Source organism: Microtus oregoni, unplaced genomic scaffold (assembly GCF_018167655.1).
Source record: "Microtus oregoni isolate MIOR12 unplaced genomic scaffold, Mior012 000009F_ref0000495, whole genome shotgun sequence".
In the NCBI taxonomy this organism is placed as follows: domain Eukaryota; kingdom Metazoa; phylum Chordata; class Mammalia; order Rodentia; family Cricetidae; genus Microtus; species Microtus oregoni.
Genome location: NW_024543068.1, coordinates 13,200,124 through 13,222,431, shown reverse-complemented (window position 1 = coordinate 13,222,431; position 22,308 = coordinate 13,200,124). Strand labels below are relative to the sequence as shown.

The 22,308-nt window shown below is 44.6% G+C and overlaps 1 non-coding gene across 1 annotated transcript; it reads left to right on the top strand.

Annotated features, from left to right (window-relative positions):
- The first annotated feature begins 1,859 nt into the window (after window positions 1-1,859).
- Window positions 1,860-1,966, top strand: LOC121452643. The gene has a single exon (XR_005974887.1). It is a non-coding gene; the product is annotated as a U6 spliceosomal RNA (small nuclear RNA).
- The last annotated feature ends 20,342 nt before the right edge of the window (window positions 1,967-22,308 follow it).

Sequence of the window (22,308 nt, the reverse complement as noted above, 5' to 3'; positions counted from 1 at the left end):
GAGAGATAGGGAAGGGTCAGGAGAATATGAGAGGCGTTGAGTTCTGAGACCATTTTAAAGTTTGTATGTTTTCTCCTCAGATTTGAATATTTTTTGAAATATGACATCAAAATTTATTTATTTTCTTTCTTTCTTTTTATATTTTTTTTTGCGTTTTTCAGGACAGGGTTTTTCTGTGTAGCTCTGGCTGTCCTGGAATTTGTCCTGTAGACCAGGCTGGCCTTGACTTGAGAGATATCTGCCTGCCTCTGCCTCCCAAGTGCTGGGACTAAAGTCATGCAACACCACTGCCATTTTGATGTGCACCGTGACATCAACATTTCTACTATATGTGAAAAAAAAATGCTTCTGCCTCTTTGATACTGCTGTGGGATTGTTACTAACAGGCTGCCAGCCCTCAGAACAACTGACTCCACAATGGACCTATCATTCAGGCCGTAAAACTCAGCATGTAGACAACACCACCTGCCAAAACGAAAACAAAGGCGTAATCCACCCAAGTCCACAGTTCTGGGAAAGGCTCTAAATGTTCTAGCCTGGCTTTTTGGCTTCTATAGTTCCACTTCTGACTAACTGTTCCTGCCAATTGAGGTGTGTCAACCCAGGATATGATTTAGTGCTTAAAAACTCACCCTGAGAAAGGCTTGGGGCTACACTGGGATCCCAGACACGCTAGTGCATGCATGTGGAGATAAGACACAACTTTGGGGTCAACTCCCTCCTTTCATCGTGTGGGTTCTGGGGGTGGAGTTCAGGCCTGGTGGCAGGTGTTTCTCCTAAGTGGCTTCTCCAGTCCTAACCTTGCTTTTTGAGAGAGCATCTCTCATTGGCACGGAGCCCACCAGCTAAGCTGACTGGCCAGCAAGCCTTACCTCCCCAGCAGGATCACACAGGTGTCCATGATGTCTGACTTTTTAACTTGAGTTCTAGGAATTAAATTTAAGTCCTAGGGTAGGGAGCAGGCACCTTGTAAGACAGCCATCTTCAAAGTCTAGCCCATTACTTTGAACATGTCCTCACTTAAGTTCTCAGGACACTGGCAGAATGGAGTCTCATTTCTTTTTCAGAATCTAAGATGAATGATCCCTAGCCCAGCTCCCAAGAGAGTTCTTGTCACTCTGAAAATGTATGATCTGGGCTTCCAGCATCCATGTTTCTCCCCGAAGTCTGGCCTTCTAAACTCTCCTGAGTGGACAGTCCAGTTCTGTTCACAGAGTCCAACAGTTCCCATAGCCCTCTAGCAAAACGGAGGCTGTGAACCACACCATGAGTCTTAGTGCTGCAGCTGTTCTGGAGCTTCCTCTTAGCACCACTTCCCTGTGTTGGTTCCTTTGTTGTCGTTGTGCCCAAATACACAACAAAAAGCAAATTAAAGGGCAGAGAGTCTGTCCTGGCTTATCGTCTGAGAGGATGCAGGCCACCACGAGGAAAGACTGGTCACAAGGCATCCAGGGTCAGAAAGCAGGCAACGATTAACCTACCTTTTTTAAAATATCATTTTGTTGTTTTTTTTTAAGATTTATTTATTTATTATGTACACAGTATTCAGCCTCCCATGTATTCCTGCATGCCAGAAGAGGGCACCAGATCTCATTACTGATGGTTGTGAGCCACCGTGTGGTTGTTGGGAATTGAACTCAGGACCTCCGAAAGAGCAGTCAGTGCTTTTAACCTCTGAGCCATCTCTCCAGCACTTGTCTTTTATTTATTTATTCATTTATTTATTTATTTATTTATAGACAGGGGTTCACTATGTCACCCTGGCTAGCCTGGGACTTGTTATATACAGCAGGCTGCCTACAAACTCACAGAGATCCGCCGTCTTCAGTCTCCCGAGTGCTGGGATTAAGAGTGTATGTGGGCTCGCTTCGGCAGCACATATACTAAAATTGGAACGATACAGAGAAGATTAGCATGGCCCCTGCGCAAGGATGACATGCAAATTCGTGAAGCGTTCCATATTTAAAAAAAAAAGAGTGTGTGGCTATTTCTTTAATCTTAAAACATTTTTGTGGAGCTGGAGAGATGGCTCAGTGGTTAAAAACATTGCCTGCTCTTCCAAAGGTCCTGACTTCAATTCCCGGCAACCACATGGTGGCTCACAACCATCTGCATGCCCTCTTCTGGCCTGCAGACATACACACAGATAGAATATTGTATACATAACAAATAAATAAATATTTAAAAAAACATTTTTGTGTATGCATGCATGCATGTGTGTGTGCGTGTGTGCGTGCGTGTGTGTGTGTGTGTGTATGTGTGTGTGTGTGTGTGTTGAACCTGGCACATACATCTCCTACCCTGAGTTTTGTTTTTGTTTTGTTTTGTTAATTTCAAAGTACTCAATATGCCAAAGTACCTGACTTAGGGTATCCTTTTCGGAGCCCCAAACGCGCACGGCTGTCTGAGAACGACAGCGTTTGCTGCTCGCAGCCTGCTTTTACTTTCCTCCTACTCTCCCCCGTTAGCGGAGAAAGACGGCGCTCTGGCACTCCGTCAGCCGCATCGACTTTTATCAAGCGTTGATGCCAGAAGGAACAAAATGGCAAAGGGACTAGAGATCCGCCAACTTGAGAAGCCCTGTTTTTACTAGGCTGGATCTTAAGTCTGGACAGCGGTAATGGGAGGTACATGAGAAGCGTGAACACAGCCGTGCCAGGGCAGAGAGAGAAGCGGGGGCCGGTCACACCGCCTCCCGCTTGAGAGACCCACATGAAGATTGTCCTAATGGGCTGGAAGGCCTGTAGCAGCCCCCCTTAAAGTACCTCCCTACGTGTGGGACTGGCGCAGTGAGGGCAGCTGAGCTGCAGACGTGTTCTTCCGGCCTCTCCCTGAGAGGACACCTGATTCCTGGGAGAAAGCCGGTTTGTTCAATTTCCACCTGTGTCTTCCCATTCCCAACGTCTTGAGGAAACTCTTGGTCTGTGAGAAGCCGCCAGGAGTGAGCCAGAGTAGGGGGCAGGGTGGGGACAGTAGTGTACCAAGAGCCCGCAGGGGTTGGAGACTGAAGCTCTGCAGACAGGTGTAAGCAAAGCCTTGTGGGTGAAACTACGGGGCCAGAGAACTTTGCGTAGCTTCTTTCCCAGTTGACTCAGGTATTGAAGAAAAGCCTAGCTGCTTGCAAGACTGCTGGAGATAGGGCCGCGCTGCTTTTGATCACGATACAATAGCGCAGATCTTACGGAAGGAAATGGGGGCTCAGAAGTATTTGGGTCATATTCATGGGCCTCTCTTTATCTTCATCAGCAGCATCTGATACGTAAACATTTGTTCTACGGGGATGACTGTACGGGACGTACTATTACTGAAGGGGTGGGAGTTTAGCTCAATGGTGAAGCACTTGCGAGGACCTGGGACCCATCCCCACCATCAGAAAAGCAGAAATTGAAAGCCTTGAATCCAGGCTTTCAATCAGGACTTCCTAGCAAACACTGCCAGAGCCTGCTCTGCTCTAGGGCTTACAGCTGCGTGTAGAGTATTGTCCCCTCCCCCAGATGATGTGACCTAAGGATGTGAGTGCAAGGTCTTCCTTTAGGAAGGACCCTAGCAAGCCTCAGGGGGAGCCTGAGGAATGCAGGTACAGAAGCTGGTCACACCCAAGAGAGGGGTGGGGTGGGGGGCACGGAGCAGCAACAAACGTGAGGCCTGCGGGGCAGTCCAGCTGCTGCTTCATGCTGCCTCTCAACATCACTCAGGACCTTCCTGTAGGCAAGCCTCACTCTTGGCGCACCTGTGAGTGTGTGTGTGTCTGGTGTGTGTGTCTCTGTGTGTGCGTGTGTGTGTATGTGTCTATATGTGTGTCTGTGTGGCAGGTGGTGGATGTGTTCAGGGAGATATAGTCCCAATGAAGCCAGATGAAGACAATTGTTCTCTGAACCTCGGAGAGTAAGCTCTGAGCCCACAGTCGGGACTGTTTTCCGTACCAGGGGCTGCTGCCTCTGAGCCCACTCTGCCAGGCCAGTAGAGTACGTAACCAGACATTCTTGGTGCTTCCTACCTGGGAATCTTGGAATCAGGCAAAGATTCCACGATCTTCCCGAGTCCAAGCTGGAGATGTCCTTCTGACACCCATGCCCTTACTGCGATCACACTTCTGATGGCTGAGAAGCTCAGTTCTGGGGACATCTTTGTTCCGGGCCTGGAAACCAAGACTGGACGCCATTCTAACTTAACCCCCTTGAGCCCCTTCCCTTTCTGTTCCTTGATCTATATCCTCCCAGAACTTGGTTAATAAGAACCAAAAAGACATTTTGCCTTTCACAACCCTTCTCTAGGGCAATAAAACATAAACCTCCTGCTTGATGGGAAATATAAAATGTTGGCTAGAGGGCCATAAATTAATCATTCGAGTTCCATCCAGGCACCCTGCCTGCAGTGGCTCCTTCCTTTGTCTCATGGGGACCCTAAGTGGTAACAGCAGCTGGGGCTGAAGGACAGCCTCCACCTCAGCTGCCACTGCTCTCTCTCTCTTGGCTTTTCCTTGTTGCACTGAGTCAATGGGCTGGGGAGGATCTGACAACATCAGTGTGAAGCCTCTGTTGCTAGGAGACCCCTTGAGAAAATGATGCTTTTGATTGCACACAGCAATATTGCAGGTGTCCTGAGCCTGGAAAGCTTTCCTTTCTCCCTCTGGGACCACATCATCAGAACTGCCGATAAGTTTGCTTAATAGCATGCACACACACACACACACACACACACACACACACACACACGTGCGCACGCGCGACCTCTGACAATAACAATACGGCCCCTCAGCCACAAGCTCTGGTAAGAAAGATCTGAGCAGCAAAACCTACTTGGAGATTACAAATAACAGAGGTGATGGGATGTGGGAAACATCACCTCTAGATATGGTTCCTTGGAAGGCCACTGTCCCTGTCCCTCACCTTGCACCCCTAGAGTAGCCTGTAAGACGACTGGCTTCCTTTCCACCCTGCGCCCCTCCCCCAGAAGGGCATGTGCTCTCTCTTTCCCTTGTCTCTGGAGACAGAGATACAAGGAAGAACCTGAACAAGTGAACCTTTTGCTACCCAGTTTGCTATCAAGGATTACCTCCCTGCGGGGCTGGAGAGATGGCTCAGTGGTTAAGAGCACTGACTGCTCTTTCAGAGAAACTGGGTTCAATCCCCAATACTCACATGGCAGCTCACAACTGTCTGTAACTCCAGTTCCAAGGGATCCAACACCCTTAGACAGGCAAAACCAATGAACAGGAAATAAAAATAAATAAATCATTAAAAAAAAAGATCACCTCCCTGTGTCCTCTAATTATAATCCTGCACAGCTGTCCATAAAAAGTCATCTCTCAGAAGGGTGTGGTGGGTGGCGCACGTCTTTAATCCCAGCATAGAGGCAGAGGCAGGCAGATCTCTGGATTTGAGGCCAGCATAGTTTGTAGATCAAGTTCCAGGACATCCAGGGCTACACAGAGAGATCCTGTCTTGAAAAAAACAATAGGTAGATAGACAGACAGACAGGCAGGCAGACAGATAAATTTAGCTGATGTGGGATGTCCTTCTGTATATGTGTTACTTTTATTGGTTGATGAATAACTTGTTTTAGCCAATCGTTTAGCAGAATAAAGCCAGGCAGGAAATCCAAACAGAGATACAGAGAGTAGGCAGAGTTAAGCAGATGCCATGTAGCTGCCAAAGGAGAAAAATGCCAAAACATGACCGGTAAACCACAGCCTCATGGTGATACACAGGTTAATAGAAATGGGTTAATTTAAGATGTAAGAGCTAGCTAGGAATATGCCTGAGCCATTGGCTAAACAGCGTTGTAATTAATGTAGTTTCTGTGTGATTATTCGGGTCTGGGCAGCCCGAAACGAAAGCACAGTCTCTGTTTACAAATAACCTTTCTTGAGTTGGTTGCCCACTTGCTTCCATACCTAATGACCTGAGTTTAATCCCTGGAACCACGTGATAGGAGGAGAGAACTGATTCATACAAGTTGTTCTGTGACTTCCACACATGTGTTATGTATGGCTTGTGTGTCTACACACCCAAAAATAAAATAAGCAAATATAATTATTTTTATTTTACTCAAAAAACATAGGACTTAGAAAAATCAAGCAGGTACTGACCTGGAGCTTCCTCCTTCCTGACTAACTTCATAGTCCTGGAAGATGCTATGCAGGCTGGTGGGGGAGAAAAGTCTTCAACAGTCTGACCCAGCTATGAATCCTGCAAGCTACAATTACAGTCGTATGCAAGATATGCCCACTGGTGCAATAGCAACATGAAGATGATAAAGATAACCAACTGCTTTTTTTTCTTTGGTTTTTCGAGACAGGGTTTCTCTGTGTAGCCCCAGCTGTCCTGGAACTCTCTCTGCAGTCCAGGCTGGGCTCAGACTCACAGAGATCCACCTGCCTTTGGCTTCTGAGTGCTGGGATTAAAGGCGTGCGCCACCACACCAGAAAGCAGCACCAACTGCTTTCTGATTGGTCTTAAGGCCTGAAGGAGGGAAGTTGTGTCTGGTACTGTAAATCTGTCCAGCTACTATTCTGATAAATAGACATAGTACCAAACTGCAGTCTAAATAGGTATCTCCAGGCCCGTAGATTAGTGCAGCTCTCAGTGCCCTCAGAGAAGCATCTTGGTGTAATGGACAGTGGTTAATACAGAGACACCTGGTCAGAGTGCAGAGAACAAGTGTTTGTGGAGTTCTCAGCCGTAAATGGAATATTTATATCACATCCTCCCCACAAAGCTCAGAAATCACTGCAGAGGGGTAAGAACTTAGAGGTTGAGGAGGGCTGGGGCAAAAGGGTGTCCTCTGGACTAGACAGGATTATTACACTCATTGAACTTACAGCAGCTGTGGCTGCCTTCCCGCTACCGAGCCAGTAAACTTTGCAGCGTAGGTGACAGAAGGGTGCATGGGGCCCCACCCCCAGCTGAAGAGATATTGAGAGCTGATGGTTGCTAGGGGACGGGAGTCAATTATTCTCTAAGAGTGTGATCCCAGCTGGGCGATGGTGGTACACACCTTTAATCACATACCTGTAAGATGTCCTTGTTGATTGCAGTTGTGTCCAAGGGGATGTCCACAGAGGACAGCACTGTGGACACGGGATGATTGGAGCGATGCACTTTCACAAAGGGCTTGATCTTTGATAGCCTGGCAATTTTCTTCTTGCCCGTGGCAGCTGCCACTGTTCAGGAATTGCGGTCCATTTCAGCCACCAGGCCATGACTGTAAGGGTGGTCTGAGATGCCATCACCAATGCTCTTCCTGATGTCGGCACTGCATCCAGTCCGTGTAGCACCCACCAGAACCAGCAGCTTTCCCAGGCTCCATGGACTTGTCCATCTGGTCAGCAAGCAGCTGGCCCCCAGCAGAAAGGCAGAATAAAAACTCTTAGAAACCTACTCAGTGCCGGGCGGTGGTGGCGCACGCCTTTAATCCCAGCACTCGGGAGGCAGAGGCAGGTGGATCTCTGTGAGTTCGAGGCTAGCCTGGTCTACAAGAGCTAGTGCCAGGACAGGCTCCAAAGCTACAGAGAAACCCTGTCTCGAAAAAACTAAAAAAAAAAAAAAAACCTACTCAGTAAGGAGCCTCCAGCACACACAGAAAGCAAAGCAAAACAATAAAAGGCTCACATCTGTATTTATGCACTGGTCCTCTTTGGTTATGTATTTGTCATTTGGTTTTTCTTCCACAGCATTCAGGAAGTGGCTTCTTGGCAATCCTGTTTCTGAACACAGAGGCTTCAGAGAAGGTTCTTCCTGAGAGTAACCTTCAATCACTGCCAAGGACTTTTGCACAGGTTGTATTTTAGATGTCGTTCTGGCTATCTTTTTCTGTTTGCTCCATCCCTGTGCTGAATAGCTCTGTCTACTTGACACAAGCTAAAGTCATCAGGGAAGAAGGAATCTTAAGTCAAGAAAATGACTCTATAGAGTTTAGCCTATGGGCAAGTCTGCAGGGCATTTTCTTTTCTTTCTTTTTTTTTTTTTTTTTTTTTTTTTTTTGGTTTTTCGAGGCAGGGTTTCTCTGTGGCTTTGGAGCCTGTCCTGGAACTAGCTCTGTAGACCAGGCTGGTCTCGAACTCACAGAGATCCACCTGCCTCTGCCTCCCGAGTGCTGGCATTAAAGGCGTGCGCCACCATCGCCCGCAGTATTCCGCCTGCATGCATGCCCGCAGGCCAGAAGATGGCACCAGATCTCATTACAGATGGTTGTAAACCACCTTGTGGTTGCTGAGAATTGAACACAGGACCTTTGGAAGAGCAGGCAGTGCTCTTAACCGCTGAGGCATCTCTCCAGCCCTGCAGGGCATTTTCTTGGTTAATGATTGATGTGGGAGGGCCCAGCTCCTTGTAGGTGGTGAATTCCTGAACAGGAGGTCCTGGGTGTTCTAAGAAAGCAGGCTAAGCAAGTCAAGAGGAGCAAGCCAGTAAGCAGCACCCCTCCATGGCCCCTGCATCACTTCCCACCTCCAGGTTCCTGCACTGACATCCTTGAATGATGGAATACAAGCCACGAAACAAACTCTTTCTTTTCCAGGTTACTTATGGGTATGGTTTTATGGTGTTTTACCACAGCAAAAGAAACCCTAAGATGCTGGGCAGTGGTAGCACACACTTATAATCCCAGCACTCAGGAGGCAGAGTCAGGTGGATCTCCGTGAGTTTGAGGTCAGCCTGGTCTACTGAGCAAGTTCCAGGACAGCCAATGACACACAGAAAAATCCTGTCTCAAGAAAACAAAACAAAAACCAGAGAATAACAACAAAACCCCAAAACAAAAAACCAAACAAGTCTTGTTTTGCAAATAAGCGCAAAAGTTCCTCCAAAATTAGTCAAAGAGGCCAGACACATGAGGCTTATGTGATTATCTCCAGCTACAGAAGAAGCAGCAGTCTGGGGCTTCTGGGAGGTGCTGGAGAGAAATTTTGGGAAGCTGCAGGAGAAAATGAACGGCGAGCAAAGGTCACACTTCATGTCTGCGGAAAGCTCTCGGGTGAAGATGCTGCCTCGAATAACCCTCTCTGTTGTGCAGATACCTTGGCTCATAGGATGTCCATTTCCTCCAGAAAGGGAAAGCAATCCAGGGAGTTGAGCGGGAGGTAATGAGCTTTTCCTAAACTGACTGGTTGGTTCTCAGTTTTCTTGAGCTCAAAATAATCAATATTTTATTTGTGGGTGGCATATTCTGAATCCCTTCTTGAGCATTTCCTGATTCAGTCATTTTTCCTTGTAAGCAACTATGGGCACCATTCTGAGGAGACATTCAAGTGATAATTTGGGTAGAATCTTCAACTATTTTTAGATATTTTCTGGTTTTCACTATTTTATGTGTATGGGTGTTCTGCCTGCTGGTATGGTTGTGTACCACGTGAGTGCCTTGTGCCCACAGAGGACAGAAGATGGCATTGGGTTACCTAGAACTGGAGTTACAGACTGTTGTGAGCTGACATGTAGGTGCTAGGAATCAAACCCAGGCCATGTGGAGGAGCAGCCAGTACTCTTAACTGCTGAGCCTCTCTTCAGTCTCAATCTTCGACTATTTTTGTACCTATGTATAATCTCTACATCTTTTGTAAAACTATCTCTTGTCATAATAAACACTGAAACAGAATGTGAAATTATTGGTCATGATGTATAATTGCTATTCTGCTCTTCATAAAGTTAAGTATCATTATATGTTATTAAGTCAATTATTTATTAGTTGGTTATTATAAATTCTATAGCATATGGTTAGTCAAAAAATGATTTGCTAATCAAGTTGATTTTAGTTTTTCAAAAAAAATTTGTTGTGTGTTGGTGAACACCTTTAAATTCAGCACTCAGGAGGCAGAGGCAGGCAGATCTCTGTGAGTTCAAGGCCAGCCTAGTTTACATTTTGAATTCCAGGCCAGCCAGGCTACATAGGGAGACTCTGTCTCCAAAAACAAACAAAAATGATCTGCCTGTTTTTTTAAAGGTTCTTCTTCTTCTTCTTCTTCTTCTGATGATGATGATGTCTCTATGTGCCTGCTTGAGTTTATATGTATATGTATCACGTGTGTTCAGGTGGCCCATTGAGGCTAGAGGGTGTTGGATCCCTGGAACTGGGGTTACAGGTGTTTGTGAGCCACCTACTGTAGGTGCTGGGAACTGAACTCCAGACCCCTGCAAGAACAGTAAGTGCTCTTTGACCATTGAGTCATCTCTCCTGCTCCCAAAACTTCACTTTTGAAAGATAAATATCTATCTTTGCATCCTCCCACTGCATATTGGGTTTATTTGGGTTTTATTTTAGAATGGGATTTTGGTTTGTTGCCCTGGCTAGTTCTGGACTTCTGGGCTCAGGTGAGCCTCTTGCCTTAGCCCTCCCAGGAGATGAGATGGTAGGTAGGTAGGTGCTGGTGAGTTCCCCAGAGGGACTAACTTTTCATTACCTAAGCACAGCTGAGTAGACGTTGAACATCTTGTGTAACTCAGTCTCTGGTTTCCTCCCATTCCTGGAGATCATACTGGTTCAGAGCTCCAAACCCTTAATCACGTGGTTGGTAAGGACAACCAGCTCCCCATGGAGAGAGCCCTTATTGTTTTAGCATAAACTCAGGGCTGATTCAAGGGACTAATGACTGCTATTGCCTAGTATCCCCCGCATTCAGGAAGCCAAGGCAGAAGGCTCTTTAGGTCAAGACCAGCTTGGGTTACATAGCTAGACCTTGTCTTACACATATCTCCAGATAATAATAGCAACAAGAGTAGCAACAAAAACAGCTCCTTTATTGGGAAAGTACAGAGTTTTGTGTGCTTCCTCCTAGAAATCAGATACAAATTCACAATCCTCCTGCCTCAGACACCTGCTATTAGGATTTTACAGGCAAGCACCTTATACCCATCCCAATTTCATTATATATACTTTGTTTCCCCCTTTTTTTTTTTTTGATTTTGGTTTTTTGAAACAGGGTTTCTCTATAGCTTTGGAGCCTGTCCTGTAGTCCTGTAGATCAGGGCTGGCCTCAAATTCACAGAGATCCGCCTGGCTCTTATCTCCTGAGTGCTGGGGGTTAAAGGTGTGTGCCAACACTGCCCGGATTATTTATGGTTTTTTTGAGACAGGGTTTCTCTGTGTAGCCCTGGCTGTCCTGGAACTCGCTCTGTAGACTAGGCTGGCCTCGGACTCACAAAGATCCTCCTACCTCTGCAACACACATTCATTCATTTGTAAATGAGTATCATTCATTTACCGCAGTATGAAGTTTTATGATTCTTTTATGGTAGATATAGTAGCAAAAATAACAAAGTATAACCAAAAAAAGTAGAAAAACATAATAAGGAAACATGGTAAAATATAATAGTTTTTGAAAAGGAAAATATAATAACTTGAAAGAGTTCTGCAAAATGTTTCCTGGCAGAGATGGTGACTGTCTTGGGAACACACTCTGAAGTACACAGCAGGCAGTTTTTCTCTGTTATGACGATGACCTGAGATTAAGAGTTTAAGGGAGAAGACTGGTTTAGGCTCAGGTAGTCAGTTTTAGTGACAAGTGCCTTCGTCCATCGAGTCCAAATTCCTTGTTTTGAACTTTATTTCAGTTTCCAGAACACACTCTGTTTTCTTTTATCTCTAGACTTGCATATGCAATGTTCTCATAGTCTAGGTCAGCTATTGTTGTTTTTCAGACAGGTTCTCACTGTAGCCTACGATGGCTAGAATTCATTATGTAGACCAGGTTGACCTTAAACTAGCAGCTGTCCTTGATACCCAGCTTCAGCCAACACCCATCTGCAACCCGTTCCTCCTGCTTTCTGTAACTGCTAATCCAATTTTGCCTAATGTCTTTCCTATTTAGTCTGACACCATTTCCTCTGAGAGCTCTTTGTGTCTTCATATCCTCTCTTCCATCAGTGCCTGCTTTGTCAGGGTCATCTCTCTTCTGATGTGTTCCCATAATATCATGTGCATGGCAGGGAGCTGCTGAGCTATGGTTATGTCATATTCTGAAAGTATTCCTAAAATACTTTAATTGCTAAAACTATATTAGGTCAATTGGTCTCTGGTCACTTAGACCAGCCATAAATTCCTAGAGCAAACTGGTCACCAAACCAGCCATAAATTCCTAAAGGCCAGAGCCAGAGACCTCTGCAGGTCTGGGCCCAAGCCAGGAACCTCTGTATATATGCAGGCCCTGGCCAGGGACATCTACAGAAACAGGCCTGAGGCAGCAACCTCTATCAGAGTAGGCCTGAGGCAGCAAACTCCACAGGAGCAGGTACAAGGGAGTGATCACTGAGGGAGTAGGCTGAACAATAGACCTCTCCAGGTCCAGGAGCAAGTTTGGGACCTCCGAGGGAGTAGGTCTTAACCAGAGTCCATTGTGGGACCAGGCCCAAGCCATGGACATTTGTGGGAACAGGTCTGAGCCAGCTACCTCAGCTGGAGCAGGCCCTAGGCAGTGAACTCCACAGGAGCAGGCTTGACACAGTGATCCCCACTGGAGAACCAGCTTTAACCAATACCTAGCCACAAACACAGCCCTACACAAAGTACTAGAAGGAAAACGCCAACCCAAGGAAGTTGGCTACAACAATAAAAACACAGACAATTGATGATCTCATTATAGCAAATCCCGAAGAAGGGAAAAACACACACAATGACGTCATCACAATAAAAACTAAAATAATAGGAGCTAGCAATCACTGGTCATTAATACCTCTTAATATAAATGGATTCAAATTCATCTATAAAAAGGCACAGGCTAACAGACTAGATAAGAAAACAGAATCCATCTTTCTGTTGCATACAAGAAACACACCTCAGTCTCAAAAACAGACTTTGCCTCAGTGTAAAGGGTTGGGAAAAAAAAAACTTTTCAATCAAATGGACCTAAGAAACAAGCTGGTATAGCTATCCTAATATCTAACAAGATAGACTTCAAATTAAAATCAATCAAAAGAGACAAAAAAAGGACATTTCATATTAGTCACAGGAAAAATCAATCAAGAGGAAATCTCAATACTGAACATCTATGCCCTGAATACAAGGGCACCCTCATATATAAAAGAAACACTTCTAAAACTTAAATCACACATTAAACCACACACACTAATAGTGGGAGACTTCTCACCATCGGACAGGTCTGTCAGATGGAAAATTAACAGAGAAATAAGGGAACTAATAGATGTTATGACTCAAATGGACTTAACAGACATCTATAGAATATTCCATCCAAACATAAAAGAATATACCTTCCTCTCAGCACCTCATGGATCCTTCTCTAAAATTGACCACATACTCAATAACAAAGCAAACCTCAACAGATACAAAAAAATTAGAATAACCCCATGTATCTTATCAGATTACCATAGCTTAAAATTAGAATTCAAAAGCAACACTAATTCCAGAAAGCCCACAAATACATGGAAACTATACAATGCTCACCTGAAGCATCAATGGGTCATGGAAGAAATTAAAGACTTCCTAAAATTCAATGAAAATGACCACACAACATACCCAAGTTTATGAAAACAATGAGAAAAGTTCATTGTTACAGGGAGGGGGCTACTTGTTGTTCCCGGCCACCCAACTAGCTTACACCTGAAATAATCACACAGAAACTGTATTAATTAAATTACCGCTTGGCTCATTAGCTCTAACTTTTTATTGGCTAACTCTCACATATTAATTTAACCCATCTCCATTAATCTGTATATCACCACGAGGTCGTGGCCTGCCAGCAAAGTTTCAGCATAACTATCTCTAGTGACGGATCCATGGCGTCTCTCTCTGACTCTGCCTTCTTCTTCCCAGAATTTTGTTTTCTTCGCCTAGCTCTGTTCCCCTACAGCTCTGCTATAGGCCCAAAGCAGTTCCTTTATTAACCAATTTGAAAGCAACATATAGACAGAAGGACCTCCTACACCAGTTCATGGCACTAAACACCTATATAAAGAAGCTGGAAAAATCCCACACTAGTGAGTTAACAGAACATTTGGAAACTCAAGAACAAAAAGAAGCAAACTCACCCAGGAAGATGGCAGGAAATAATCAAAGTGAGAGCTAAAATCAACAAAATAGAAATAAAGAAAACAATACAAAGAATCAACGAGACAAAGAGTTGGTTCTTCCAGAAAATCAACAAAATAGACAAACCTTTATCCAAACTAACCAAAAGACCTGTTAGAGACCTGTTGTCTCTCTGCTTCTGTGAACAAGGCTTGCTTACTGCAGATGCCCTAAGTAACTTTTATGTATATGCGTCAATTGCAGTTTTTGCCTTTTAAAAACAAGAACAAGGGGGCTGGAGAGATGGCTCAGAGGTTAAGAGCACTGACTGCTCTTCTAGAGGTCCTGAGTTCAATTCCCAGCAACCACATGGTGGCTCACAACCATCTGTAATGAGATCTGGTGCCCTCTTCTGGCCTGAAGGCAAACATGCAGGCAGAACCCTGTATACATAATTAATAAATAAGTCTTAAAAAAAAAAGGGAACAAGAACGAGTAGGATGGAGGACAGGTTGTGGGGGTCAGGAGAAGGGGAGGGAGGAGAGAGGGAGAACTGGGGTTGGTATGGTTGTGAGACACCATGTGGGTGTTGGGAACCAAACCTGGGTCCTCTGCAAGAGTAGCCAGTATACCAGGCAGTGGCGGTGCCTATCTTTAATCCCAGCAATCGGGAGGTAGAGGCAGGAGGATCTCTCTGAGCTCGAGACCAGCCTGGTCTACAGAGATAGTTCTGGGACATCTAGAGCTGTTACACAGAGAAACCCTGCCTTGAAAACCCAAAAAAATAAAAAAAAAAAATAAAAAGAAAGAAATAAAAGAGCAGCCAGTGCTCTTAATTATTGAGCCATTTCCCAGTCCCTGTAATTTGCCTTTTCTATTCTACATTATGCTTTTGATATTTTCGATCTGGCATCATGTTTATTACTAAACAACAGTGACTGAGTAGGAGGTGGGTTGAGGGGCAGAGAGCTTGCCTAGCATGTGCAAGGCCCTAGGTTCATCGCTAGAACCAGGAGGGTGGAAAGAAAGATGACTCAGAATAGTGAATAAGCTCTTTGCTTGCCTTTCTGTGCTGCTGTAATGGTGCACATGAACGTCCTGGCTGATGCTGTCATACTCTCAAGAGCATGAGCAATGCCAAGTAGAAAGGCAAATGTCAGACTTACTGGACCGCGCTCCAAAGTCACATCAGACACTGTGATGATGAGGTACAGTCATGCTGGTGGATCTGAGATCATCGATGCTCACAGAGTTGGGGAAATTGCTGTGAACCTTGCAGCAATGCTAAATAAATGTGGAGTGATTCAGCCCAGATTCAATGCACAGCTCAAATCCCTGGGAAAATGGCAGGAAAAAAAATCCATTCTCATCCATCAGTTTGGCTGCGTTGTATTGACAACCTCAGCTGGCATTGTGGAGCACAAAGAAAGAAGGGAGACACCAGGGAGGAATCCTGGGATTCATTGTTTAGGAATATAAAACAAATATTCAGATAAAACTCTTCCGTGTAAAGGAAGAGAAGAGGGAAGAGGAGGTAGAGGGGAAGAAAAAAAAGGAGGGATAAGCATTTGGTTGATAATAAGAATAGGGATCAGTTATATGAGTATGGTCCATTATTAATTATTAATAAAGTCCCAGTTGTCTATCCATAGAAACCACACACATAGTCAAGCTCAGAGGTGATCAACACGTGACAGCAAATTTAATACTTTAGAAAAAACTCCTAAGAAAGATAATTTTATTTAAGTAAATAGAAGGATCATTTGTGACAATCTACAAAAATGAAGTCATCACCTGTCTTGGGAGTTTAAGGCTAGTCTAAAAGACACTGAGAGTTCCAGGCCAGCCAAGGTGACAGCGATACACTGTCAAACAAAACAAAACAACAGCAACAAAAAAAACCAAGCCAAACAAACAAACTAGCAAAACATAGGATCTCATTATGTAATCCGGGCTACCGTCAAACTCATATCCTCTTGCCTTAGCCTCCCAAGTGCTTAAGATTATAGGTGAGGCAGAAAAGCATAAGTTTAGTTCTCTGGGACTGTGCTTGGTTGGATTCTATACAACGTACGTGGCAACCTAGCTCCTTTACCTGCACATACTATTCACACACACACACACACACACACACACACACAGCAAAATTTCACACCTACCTGCATCAGACTACAATCTTCCTAACAATAGTCAGTTTCTTTGCCCCTAATGACAACTAAAGTTACACTGTTTCTATTCAGATATATTCCCAGCATATCCTAGTACATGGTATATGTCAGGGGAGTGGTCTAACCTGATCTGGTTTAGGATGTACATTCAGTAAGACAAAACTGTGTCCTTGTGTGAACTTTTAGGAAAAATATTTTATTCAATATCTTAAGTGTATGCATAAAATCTGACACATTATGGGTAAGGCCATGCACAGTAGAAAAATGATTTAAAGTCCTATAATCTATCAATCAAAACAGAGAACCGCACTCACTATACCCATTAGCAACTAAACTCGCCTTCTCTTGGCCTTTATAAAAAGATGCCCTTGAGTATCTGCTGCCCCTTGTGGTGCTTGATCTTCTTTATTCTGTTGCTTTAGATAAATTTCCCATGCTACTTGGCAATCTGTGTGGGATTTATTCCAGTTCCTTGAATGGAAGTCCAAGGAACTGGAAACACCTCGCGCTGCCCAGCCCTGAGCCACCACATCCAACTTCTCTTTTCCCTTCTTTTCTGTAATACTGGGGTTGAATTAAGAGACATTTTCTCATTTTTAAAAATTTTTCTTTTGCAGACATTCTCTTGGGATATACATTTTTGTTGGTTTGTTTGTTTGTTTGTTTGTTTTAAGACAGATTCTCATTGTATCACCTTGACTGAACTGGAACTCACTATATAGGCCAGGTTGGCCTCAAGCTCATAGAGATTCATCTGCCTCTACCTCTCAGCAAAATGTGTGCACCATTAAACCCAGCGTGGGTACATCCCGAAATCTCAACTTTTTCTCTAGATTATTTGAGATCCAAAAATAAATGCATTAATCTTGTGATTATGGCTAACTGAAGAGATCAGAAAGTCCAAGCCCTTAAAAAATCAAAACTAGGGGCTGGAGAGATGGCTCAGAGGTTAAGAACATTGACTGTTCTTCCAGAGATACTGAGTTCAATTCCCAGCAACCACATGGTGGCTCACAACCATCTGTAATGAGATCTGGTGCCCTCTTCTGGGGTGCAGGTATGCACACAGGCTTCTGAACACTGTATACATAATAAATAAATAAATCTTTTAAAAAAAATCAAAACTATAAAGATGTACAAGTTTCTCCTGAATAGTAATCTGTGCTCTGAAAATGGACCACAGGCATGAATGATCTGAGAAGGCTTTATGCCTGAAGAACTGCTGGGCTCCTGATAAGAACCCGAGAGTGTGAGATGTTCTGGCCTGGGTCTATTTCCACCCTACTTCCCCACAGTTCAGTGTGTAAAGGTTCTGCCAGGGTAGGGCAGGCCATAGCATAGGTAACTTGCTGGGCAGTGGTGGCATATGCCTTTAACCCCAGGACTCGGAAAGCAGAGGTAAGTGAATTTTTGAGTTCAAGGCCAGCCTGGTCTACACAATGAGTTCTGGGACAGCCAGGGCTACACAAAGAAACCTTGTGTCAAAAACAAAAACAAAAGTAATAGGCAGCTCTTCTGCAGTTGAAGGAAGTACAACATAGAAGTAAGGGCAATGTCCAAACTCGGTAACTGCCAGCCAAAGTGACGTCTCACAGGCAGGCCAGCAAAAAGGAGGTCAAGGTGCTGGATCTACTGCCTTAGGCTACAGTGGTAGTGGATTGGCACGCTGCCCAAGCCCTGTTGACGCTGTGGCTACACCTATATGATATTGATTCTAAAAGGTTTTTATTTGAGGTCCGATTTAAGAAAGTAAGTGGGGGAAATGGAACATCATCACACATTATAAAATTCCTTTAATGTCAGAAGAAAGACTGGCAAAGTAGTTCAGACATAGAGGACATGAGTGGCGCATGCAATGGTTCAGTCCTCAGCACACAGGTGCGCTCACACAAGTCAGAGGCATCCATCCTGCCATGTTCTCCCTTCCTCCACCCCCCTCCCACTTGATGTGGGGAAGCAGCAGCTATATGCATGGTTTTAGTCAGGGGCTGGCTCGCTCGTGAGCCTAACAGAGTCTTATGGAGAAGGTGCATGTGGAGCTGAGAGAGGATGCTCGTCACCAGGAAACTGGACCTTCAGTTAATCTAACAGCTCCTGAATAGAAGGTCAGGTCAGAAAGCCTGGGAGCAGATCTTTCTGTGTCTTTTTACAAGACCACAGCTTAGTTGGCAGTTTGACTGCAGAGACCTTTAATGGGGGTATCCAACTAACAGTGAGCCTGGATTCCTGACTCAATTCTGAGTAATAAAAGTTGATTTGTTTTGTTTTTGTTTTTTTGAGATAGGGTTTGGTGTGGGAAGTCCTTCTGTCTATGTGTTGCTTTTATTGGTTAATGAATAAGGAAGCTGTGTTGGCCTGTGATAGGACAGAGTAGAGATAAGCAGGGTGTGTGTCGGGGGGAATAAACTGAATGCTGGGAGAAAGAAGGCAGAGTCGAGAGACACCATGGATCTACCAGAGAGGAGAGACGCGAGCTGTCAGCTAGAACCTTGCCAGTAGGCCACAAGCCTCATGGTAAAATATATTTTAAAAAAATGAAAATGGGTTAATTTTTTTTTTTTGGTTTTTTTGATACAGGGTATCTCTGTGGCTTTGGAGCCTGTCCTGGGACTAGCTCTTGTAAACCAATCTGGCCTCAAACTCACAGAGATCCGCCTGTCTCTGCCTCCCAAGTACTGGGATTAAAGGTGTGTGCCACCACCGCCCGGCATATACTCTTTAATAATAATAATAATAATTTATGATAATGTATAAAGCAAATCCATGCAGGCAAAAAGGAGATTGGTGGTTGCCAGGAGCTGGAAAAGGTACTTGTTAATAGGTAGAGAGTGATAAAAAATAATTATACGATCAGAAAATGTGGATAGTGACACACATTTTAAATATTCTAAAAACTGCTAGATTGTATAATAAGCAAAATTTGGTTTTTGTCTTTTTTGATTTGCTTTGTTTTTCAAGACAGGTTTCTCTGTGTTGCTTTGGAGCCTTCCTGGATCTCATTCCATAGACCAGGCTGGCCTCACAGAGATCACAGAGGTCCGCCTGCCTCTGCCTCCCAAGTGCTGGGATTAAAGGCATATGCTACCATTGCCTGGTTTAGAATTTGTGCTGGAGAGATGCTCAGCAGTAAGAAGCACCTATTACTCTTGTAGAGGACCTGGGTTTGTTTCCCAGCACCCACCTGGTGGTTCATAATCATTCGTTACTCTATTTTTAGGGAATCCAATGCCCTCTTCTGACATTCAAGGGCATCATGTATGCATTTGGTGTACATACATACAAGCAAGCAAGACACTCAAACGTATAAAATAATGTTAGATTTTGATATGTGAATCGATGTGGGATGCCCTTCTGTATATGTGTTGCTTTTATTGGTTGATGAATAAAGCTGTTTCGGCCAATGGCTTAGCAGAGTAATGCCAGGCAAGAAATCCAAACAGAGACATAGAGAGAGAGAGAGCAGGTGGAGTCAGAGAGATGCCATGTAGTTGGCAAAGGGGACCAATGCTGGAACTTTACCCAGGCATAGCCTCATAATCATAGAAATGGGTTAATTTAAGATGTAAGAGATAGCTAGGAATATGCATAAGGAGTGTTGTAATTAATATATTTTCCGTGTGATTATTTGGGTCTGGGCAGCTGAGAAATGAATGAGCAGTCTCAGCCTACAGTGAATTACATGTCCATTAAAAAAAATTAAACATATTACTTTAGTATTCTCTGTTCTTAGGGACAGGGTCTCATTTGACAGCTCTAAATTGTCTCAAACTTGCAATCGTCCTGCTTCGGCTTCCAGAAGGCGAGGGCTACAGTGTGTGCCATCATGCTTAGTTTTCTAGCACACGCACACACACGCACACGCACACACACATGCACACGCTCTCACACACATGCATGCATACACATGTATTTCCCCCCTTTTCCTACTTGTCTTTTTTCTTTTGGCGTGGGCACATATGTGCGTTGGTGGCCCAAGGTTGATGCTAGGAATTGTCCTAAAATGCCTTTTAACCTGACTCATTGAGAGAGGGTCTCTCAACCAATCTTAAAAGTTTTCATAGCCACTTTGCTCTGGGGATCCTCTGTCTTTGCCTGCTGGGCCTCGCTGGCACTTCTGTGAGTTCTGGGGATCTGAACGCTGGACCTTACAGTTACATGCAAAGTACTCTAACCACTGGACCATTTCCTACCAGCTAGAAGCATGTGACTTTTGGACAAAATCTTACGAATATTCTACAACTGGCATCTATCAAGCACCTTCTAGACCAGGACTAATCAAAAGGTGCTGGGAGACTGAGATAAGCAAAGCCAGCAACAACATAGACCTTCACTGCATTACAGACCGCGGGAGAGGCAGGTGTGGTTTTGTCCCTGCATGAGTGTGCTATTGTTTTAGAACATATGTTTGCATTCACATTATGGAACAATTACCACTTCCATGAAAATGTATTTATTTAGCATGAAATCATGTCTGATGCATGGAGCGCTACGTATTAAGCAGGTTGGGCACACTTGGTTGTTCCTTCGGGGGAATTTGCAATCTGAAGGAGATGACTACACAGGAAGTCAAATGAAGTCATTTTAATTTAGTGAATATATAAACACATCAGATTAAATGTTTGTTTGTTAGTAATGTTTGAGGGACACAGCACACACCACAGTTGTTTTTCAGTGTTGAGTGAGAAATGCTGACGAAAACACACCTGCAGTCCTCCATTCACCTTTTGAACTTAGGGGACCCGAACTCACTCGAGGGAGAAAGGGGGCCTTCATATCAAGACAGCCCCACCCAAGTTTCTTCTCCTGGAGTTTTAGACATAAGCGATAGACTACCTCTTTCTCTCCCATCTGTTTTAGTCTATCGGAGCATCTCCTTTTCCTCCGGTTCGCTCATCTGACCACTAAGAGAGCAGTTCCTGCCGGAAGACGTTTCCACAGTGATAACATCCTCCTCACCCTTTCCTGAGGTTTTTCAAACGAGGTGAAAATGTTTGGATGCACTGCTACCAGAGGCTCTAGTTCGTTTGGTAGCTGCCCAGTTGCTGTCGGCACTCATTTTTCAGCTACTCTTTTTCTGGTTTTTTTTTTTTTTTTTGGTTTTTTTTGTTTTGTTTTGTTTTGTTTTTCGAGACAGACTTCTCTGTGTGGCCTTGGCTTTTCTGGAACTCTCTCTGTAGACCAGACTGGCCTCAAGCTCACAGAGATCCGCCTGCCTTTACCTCCCGAGTGCTGGAATTAACGGCATTTGCCACAACTGCCAGGTTTCAGCTACTCTATACCAGAGTTAGTGCTGTGCCATTAGCTCTTGCTGGGGGGGGGGGGGGGGGAATACCGTGTTAACAGCTTCCTACTACTGCCCCATTCAGAATGGTCTGCTAGGGTCCGCAGCTCCCGGAGATCCGAAGTTATCTTAGAAACAAGCCTTGCTCAAGTCAGCCCAGTTTAGGAAGAGAAGCTTAATGATTACACTAAGAAATCAATATACATTCTGTAAACCATTTTTAAGCAGTCTGGAGTGGAGGGAGGGAGAGATAGAGAGGAAGGGAGGGAGGGAGAGAGAATGTGTGTGTGTGTGTGTGTGTGTGTGTGTGTGTGTATGAAAAAGACTAAAGGTCTCTGGGCAGCACTGTCCTTAACTGGCTTAAAGGTAGATGATCCAACCATATTCTCTAGGGACTAATCCAATGTTTCTCAACCTTGTGACCACTTTGGGGTTCAACAACCCTAAAGGTCGCCTAAGACCATCAGAAAACACAGATATTTACACTACAATTCATAACAGTAGTAAAATTACAGTTATGAAGTATCAACGAAATAATTTTATGGTTAGGGGCCACCACAACATGAGGAACTGCATGAAAGGGTGGCAGCGTTAGGGAGGGTGAGAACCACTGCTCCAGTCCTCTAGGCCTCAGTTTCCCCAACCACATAACAAGGGTTAGGCGTGATGGCAGCTGCCTCACTGTAAGTTCCCAACCTAAGACTCAGCGAGTCCACGAGTAAAATTCCTTCTAGAGGCTGGGGCTGTGAGTGTCAGCGCGCCTGTCTAGGAGGTGCCAGGACGTGGGTTCCCGTCCGGGGGAGAAGAGGACACCCGGGACTTGACGTGAACTCGTAGGCTGTAACGCCGCGGAACACCAACGGGCGTTAATTTATGCATACTCCTGCCTAGACTAGCAACACA